Source organism: Vigna umbellata, chromosome 5, assembly GCF_029865625.1.
Source record: "Vigna umbellata cultivar VRB3 chromosome 5, Vumbellata_1.0, whole genome shotgun sequence".
NCBI classification, from domain to species: domain Eukaryota; kingdom Viridiplantae; phylum Streptophyta; class Magnoliopsida; order Fabales; family Fabaceae; genus Vigna; species Vigna umbellata.
In genome coordinates this window covers 37674884-37681974 of record NC_142169.1, presented here as the reverse complement: position 1 = coordinate 37681974, position 7091 = coordinate 37674884, and positions in this window count along the sequence as shown.

Genomic DNA, 7091 nt, shown 5'->3' with positions numbered 1-7091 from the left:
GAAAGCTTCCACCACAGGACGGTCGAGTGTCGTCCGAATAACTGAGGATAACTGTGCTCGCTCTTTACAATGAGCTAATTTAGACAGAAGGTCTGCTCTTGCGTTTTGCTCCCGGGGTATATGGAGGATATTAATTTCGACAAAATGTCGGAGTAAGGTCTGAACCGTGTGGAAGTAACGTAACAGCTGATTGTCCTTGACTTGATAGACTCCATTCACATGGCTGACGACCAACTTCGAGTCCATTCGACATTCTAAATGCTCGACCGAGAACTCTCTAGCCAGGGATAATCCGGCGATCAGGGCTTCGTACTCGGCCTGGTTGTTGCTAACTGGAAAGTTGAATATGATGGCTTGTTCTATAACTGAACCATCAGGCCCTTCTAGGACGATGCCGGCTCCTCCCCCCTTTTTGTCGGAAGAGCCGTCGACGCTGAGTAGCCACGTTGTCGTGGAGTCTCCTTGGGCAGGTATGAGCTCAGATGCGAAATCTGCCAAATGTTGGCCCTTGATAGACCCACGTGGCTCGTAACGGAGTCCGAACTCAGATAGTTCGACGGACCAGGCGACCATTCTTCCTGCCAAGTCTGGTTTGCGGAGGATCTTGGCAATGGGGTGATCTGTGCGGACTACCACCTGATGGCTCTGGAAGTATGGGCGAAGTCGTCTAGAGGCGGTGAGAAGGGCCAATGCGAACTTCTCAATTCGAGAATATCGCTCCTCTGCCCCTTGCAACGTACGACTGGTAAAATATATTAACTTGAGGGAGGGTGCTTCCTGTACCAGGGCTGCACTAACGGCATGCTGGGAAGCTGAGATATACAGCTGCAAGTCGGATCCCTCGTCCGGCCGAGCCATAACGGGAGGACTGGTTAAGATGTGTTTGACGGTGTTGAATGCAGTCTCACAATCATCGTTCCAGTGTTGCGGGGAACCCTTTTTTAAATTCCTAAGGATGGGTTTGATGTGTTCAGCCAGCTTTGGAATAAATCTGGATAGGGCGGTGAGGCGACCCACTAGACGTTGTACCTCCCTCAGGGTCTTTGGAGAAGACATGTCTAGTACCGCCCTGCACTTGTCGGGGTTGGCTTCGATGCCTCGACGTGTGAGCATGAATCCTAAGAACTTTCCGGCGGGGACGCCGAAAGTACATTTGGAAGGATTGAGGCGCATGCTATACCGTCGGAGTTGGCCGAAGACCTCCTTCAAATCCTGCAGGTGCTGTTCCACAGAATTGCTGCGAATGACCATGTCGTCAACATACACGTCCATACAACGTCCTATCTGATGATGGAAGACTTTATCCATGAGGCGTTGATAAGTGGCCCCGGCATTTTTCAATCCAAACGGCATTACTTCGTAGCAGTAATTGGCGCGTTCGGTGATGAAGGCTGTTTTGCTTTGATCGGGGTGATACATAGGGATCTGGTTGTACCCCGAGTACGCGTCTAGAAAACTTAATACGACATGACCCGAAGCTCCATCTACGAGGCGATCGATGCTGGGCAGGGGATACGAGTCTTTAGGGCATGCCTTGTTGAGGTCAGTGAAATCGACACACATCCGCCATTGACCATTCGACTTCTTGACCATAACTACGTTTGAGAGCCACGTAGTGTACGTTAACTCCCTGATGAATCGGGCGTTCATCAACTTGTCGACTTCAACCTGGATGGCTTGACGCTTTTCCTCTCCGAACCTTCGCTTCTTCTGGGCGACTGGTCGTGCCTCCCGGAAGATTGACAACCTGTGAGCCATAACCCCTGGATGGATTCCTGGCATGTCAGCGGCTGTCCATGCGAATAAGTCTGCATTGATTCGCAGTATATGACCTAGGGCGTGTTCCTCGCCCAAGGGAAGGTCTCCGCCAATGCTGGTGGTTTTAGACGCTTCATTCGTCAGGGATAGGAGTTTGACTTCGCCTTGCGGATGAAGACGTTCGTCTACATTGGTCCGGGGGTCTAAGTCAACTGCTGCTGCCTCGACTCTTCTTGCCCTTTTGGATGGAACAAAAGGGGTGACTTTTAACCCGGCGACATAACATTGTCGGGCAATTTGCTGATCGGCTCTGACGGTACAAACAGTACCGTGATCTGTCGGGAACTTCATGGCGAGGTGGGGAGTAGATACTATTGCCCCGAACGCATTCAGGCAAGGTCGTCCTAGCAGAGCATTGTACGACGTGTTTGCCTCGACCAAAATAAATCGGACCCGAAACTCAGGAGCTTCTCGACTTGTTCCGAGCCGAGTCCGTAAGTCAAGGTATCCCCTGGTGTCTACTCTTTCCCCTGAGAATCCGACAATCTGCTCGTTAAACGGGGCAACGAGGTCCTCGGATAGGTCCATTTTCTGAAAGGTGGACCAGTACAAGATATTGACTGAACTTCCTTGATCGACGAGGACTTTGCTGACATCATAGCGAGCTATGTTAGCCGTGATGACCATAGGATCGTCATGGTCGGGGTCGGGTGCATGGAAGTCAGCGTTGGTGAACGTAATGTCGGGGATCGACCGAGCCTGCCGCTCGACCATATGGACCGACTTCAATTGTCTCAAATGTCGCTTCCTCGCCGAAGCCGACACACCTCCTCCAGCGAAGCCACCAGATATGGTGTCGATGCGGCCTCGGACTGAGCGTTCTCTCTCTATGCGTCGAGGCGGACTGCGCGACCGCCTGCGGTGTCGATCATCCCTGGGGGGTGATCGTTGGGGACTTCGCCTAGGAGGGTCTCTTCGGCGAGGAGTTGTTGCTCTAGTGGAAACTCTCTCCTTGACATAGTTCTGGAGATAACCTGCCCGAATGAGTCGTTCTAACTCGTCTTTTACCATGTTGCACTCTTCCGTATCGTGCCCATGGTTCATGTGGAACCGGCAGGTTTTGCTGTTATCCGCATTCTTGGGAGTGACTTTTCGCCGCACGGTGAGAAGTTCGGCGTGTAAGGCCTCTTCCAGGACCCTCGTCCTTGGTGCGTTGAGGGCCGTATAACGATCGTATTTAGATGTCCACCCCGACTCCTTCCGAGGTACTCGGTCTGGCCTGTAGTCGTTGGGGGGTCGTTTCGCTGGTTTTCTTGTCTCCTGATTGGGGGCATCTTGGTGGTGCTTCTTTCTGGCATTACGGTGGTCTTCAATGCGGATGAATTTTGCCACAGTAGATTGTAATTCTTCCATGGATGCTGGAGGGTCAGCATATAATTGTTCCGAAAATTGCCCCGGCTTTAAGCAGGACGACAGATTGCTGATGATGAAAGTAGGAGTTATGTCCGGCACTCGCCGGGCTGTCTCGATGTACCGCTGCATGAAAGCTTTCAAGGTCTCATCCTTTTCCTGTCTGGTATGGACAAGCTCAGTAGCAGTCATCGCCGGTTTTTTATTTGCCGCGTACTGTTTCCGGAATAAAGATTCGACGGTTGCGAAGCAATCTATGGAATATCGGGGAAGTTTATGGAACCATTCCAGAGCTTCCCCCTTGAGGGATAAGGAGAAAGCTCTGCATATCACCGGATCGCTATCGGTATAGAATGCCATGGCATCTATAAAATTGCGTAGATGGTCATCAGGATCTTCAGAGCCATTGTAGCGTTCCAGAGTTGGAGGAGGCTTGTCCGGCATGTTTGCTTGCATGATGGCTTCTGTGAATGGAAGCAGGTTAGTGAGGCGCATAGGAGTAGGCCCCCTCCTTCCTCCACCGGCCCGTTGGGAGGCTTCCCCATGATGGCTGGCCTCGTTATCTTCCTGTCTGTTGGAAGCAGATAACTCTGGCGTTGGGATCTGTGCTCGCAGTGCCGCCATCTCCTCTGCGTGTTTACGCTGAATCTCCTGCATGGTTTGTGCCTGTGCCTCAAGTTGCGCTTGCAATTGCCTGATCAAATCGTGCGTATCGGAATTTTCCATTGTTCCGGTGGTCGTTGTTGGGATAGTAATCTCGGGCCCCACGGTGGGCGCCAAAATGTTTCAGTAGGGATGTAGAGACCAAGATACGAACCTAACAACCTTGCTCCCTCTCTCTCTGGTGCTGGCTTCACTGTGTTATATTTCTCTTCCTCTTCTCGGATCTTCGTAAGCAAAGTGGGCTGGGTACCTGCAAAGGCACTCCGACGCTCAAGTCAACAGGGGTGTTGTTCGAAATATGAGAAATCTCAATCAATTTTCTCTTAGGGGAAAAACGTACCTTTTTTCTGGTGTGCTTCGTATATTTAAATTAACATAATAAACCGTTTACCTGAAAATCCGGTCAGTTACTGAAGTGGAAGTTGTAACCGTCGAATTGTGCGCTGTTACTGAGTCAATTATTTCCACGATATATGGTCGTGATTCGCGGCGTTATTCAGTCAAGGTGTGTAACTGCTTAACTGCTAGATCACGGTGTCACATTCTGTATGTCGATCATCATTCGTGTCGACCTAAGTGGATGACGTGTCGGACGTATGTCTCATGTCGCGACATCGCTTATGCGGTTGTCTGTCGAGCCTCTGTATGTCGATCATCATTCGTGTCGACCTAGGTGGATGACGTGTCGGACGTATGTTTCATGTCGCGACATCGCTTATGCGGCTGTCGAGCCTCAAATGGTCGAGAGCGTCACGTGGTCGTAAGCTATTACGGTTGGTTATCAAGTGATCGACCAAGCTGTGTGGTCGAACGTCATTACAGTAACCTTCAGTGGTTGTTACTGGTTGACCGTTGGGTATCCTATGGTACATTAACTAATTACCAAATTTAATTTTTCACTCCGATTTAATGTTTTAAAATTTAAACACGGCTCCCAAATTTTTTATGTTTTAAAGTATCGATAATTCACACCATTTACTTACAGTTTCCTTGAATTAATAAAGTAAAGCTATTTATATTGAAAGAATGAAAGTATTTTAAATCAAGTTAATGTTAAACATTTCTTATATGATGATCAATAACCTTAAAAAATATAGTGTTTAGGAAAAAAAAATTTAGCAGTACAAATATTTTTCCTCAAACAATTTATGACTTGTTCGTAGGCTAGATTCATTATTCTTTTCTTTTATTTTTCTTCTTCTCCCACTTGTTTCTAACTCTTTATTCCCTCAATTATTTTTTCCCAACTTTTTATTTTAATTCTCATTTGTTTCAAAATAAAATTCCATTATATATTAGTTGACTTGTTATGAATAGTTTTTATCTGAACAAGTTTTCATTTGGAATGTTTTTTATTCCAAATTTCTAAATTCTATTTCTATTAGTGTTTGAATTCTATTTCCATTATTACTGTTTGAATTATTGATTGATTTGGTCGGTTGAGAAAGGAGATTATCTTAATTAATTTAACTCATGATAGAACATTTTGGTGTGTTTCACTAGATTTAAGGAATTTTTGGTACCTCGGGACTAATTTTGCCAAGAGAAATCATCTTAAATTGTAATTTATTTATTGACTTGTGTATTGTTGTAATTGTTGATGAATTGCTGAATTGTACATTGAAACTTATGGCTCTTTTTATGTATATGTATTTTTGAACTAATAGGAAATCGAAATTTAAGAATATTGCTTAAGGTAACATTACTCAAGTGACACTCTCTTGATTTGTCAATCATGTTTTAACCTAGCCTAAAAGGATGTATATTCTAACTTACTATTTTTATTATAAAATTGATAATTTATTTCAATAAAATGTTAAAATAGAATGTTTAAATGATTGATGTTTATAATAATGAGTAATATGACATTTGAAATATTATTTGTTAGTAAGTAAAGAAACTTATGAAGGTGAATATTTTAATTAGATAAAGACCTTAAAATTCATCTATAATTTTTCATCAGATAAAAATGTATCATAAAAAAGAAAAACAAAAACAAAAGCATCGGATCAAACCAAACCCATGCAGAAAAATATAAAAATAAAATCGTAAAAGAACTATAAAAAAATTCAAACAAATTAGTAAAAGTAAAAAGATATTCAAAAGCATTTGAAAATAACATTTGTGTTAAAACTTGATCTTAGTAAGCTTATTAATACAATAATTTTCTTCTAGATAAATGTGATAACTGTTTATCGTCCTCATAAGTTACATGTATAACCAGCATAAAAATTATTATGTATAGCAATAAAATAAATGTAGGTGTCATTGTATTCAATCTTGCTATTTCTAAAGGCACCTCTAATCACCAAAGCCAAAACAATCTCTAGCAGCCTCACAGTGACTACATACATCTTCCAAAGAATTGAATCGTGATAACCACTTTTCATGGTCTAGTTAGGATGCTAAAAAATTCAAAACAAAAAATTCATTTATTATTTATTGATTTTCTAGAAGCATTATGAACTATTTAAGTTTTTGACAATGTTAATAGCTGAATTCAAATTAATACTGTGCTAAAACCTTGCATAATTCTCATTTTTTATATCATCCACTTATTATTTCTACACTCTTTATTATTTCTACATTATTTATTATTAATACTATACATACATATTATAGTTGTGGAGATTATATAATTATACTAGCTGTTAAAGTAATTTTTATAATCATCTCCATAAAGAAAATGTTTCAAATATAATAAATTTAGTCAAAAACATTTAACTACTTTTACGAAAATATGATCAACGATAAATCTCAAAAACCTATAATCTTATTAGAATAATATACTAATAACTATAGAATTTTCTCAATTTTCCCGTAATATACCAAGATTATTAACAACATATTCTTTTCAACATAATTTCTTCTGTGGTTGAAATTTATTACAAAAAAATTAGACATACTTTTTAAGAACTCTTTTTTTAATAATTTTATAGCCTTTAATAAACTTTAAAAATCAACTAAAAAAATGGTAAAGTGAGTGTGTGAAAAAAAAGCCACTACCCCCTTTAATTTTTTATTATCAATTAATATTTATGTTTATCATTTCTATATTTTTAGTCCATTCATGTTATTTATGCTTTTAGCGTTGCATAACAGTTTTCCACGTGTGAAGATATTCAAAATTATGTTCCTCGTGCCACGATAGATACGTTGATGGACGCTTATGGACAAAGATTGTTGATAAAAAATAAGAAAAAGATATTAAGAATAAAAAAACGTAACTCGTGATCCATGAGAGTGATGAAACTATGAGA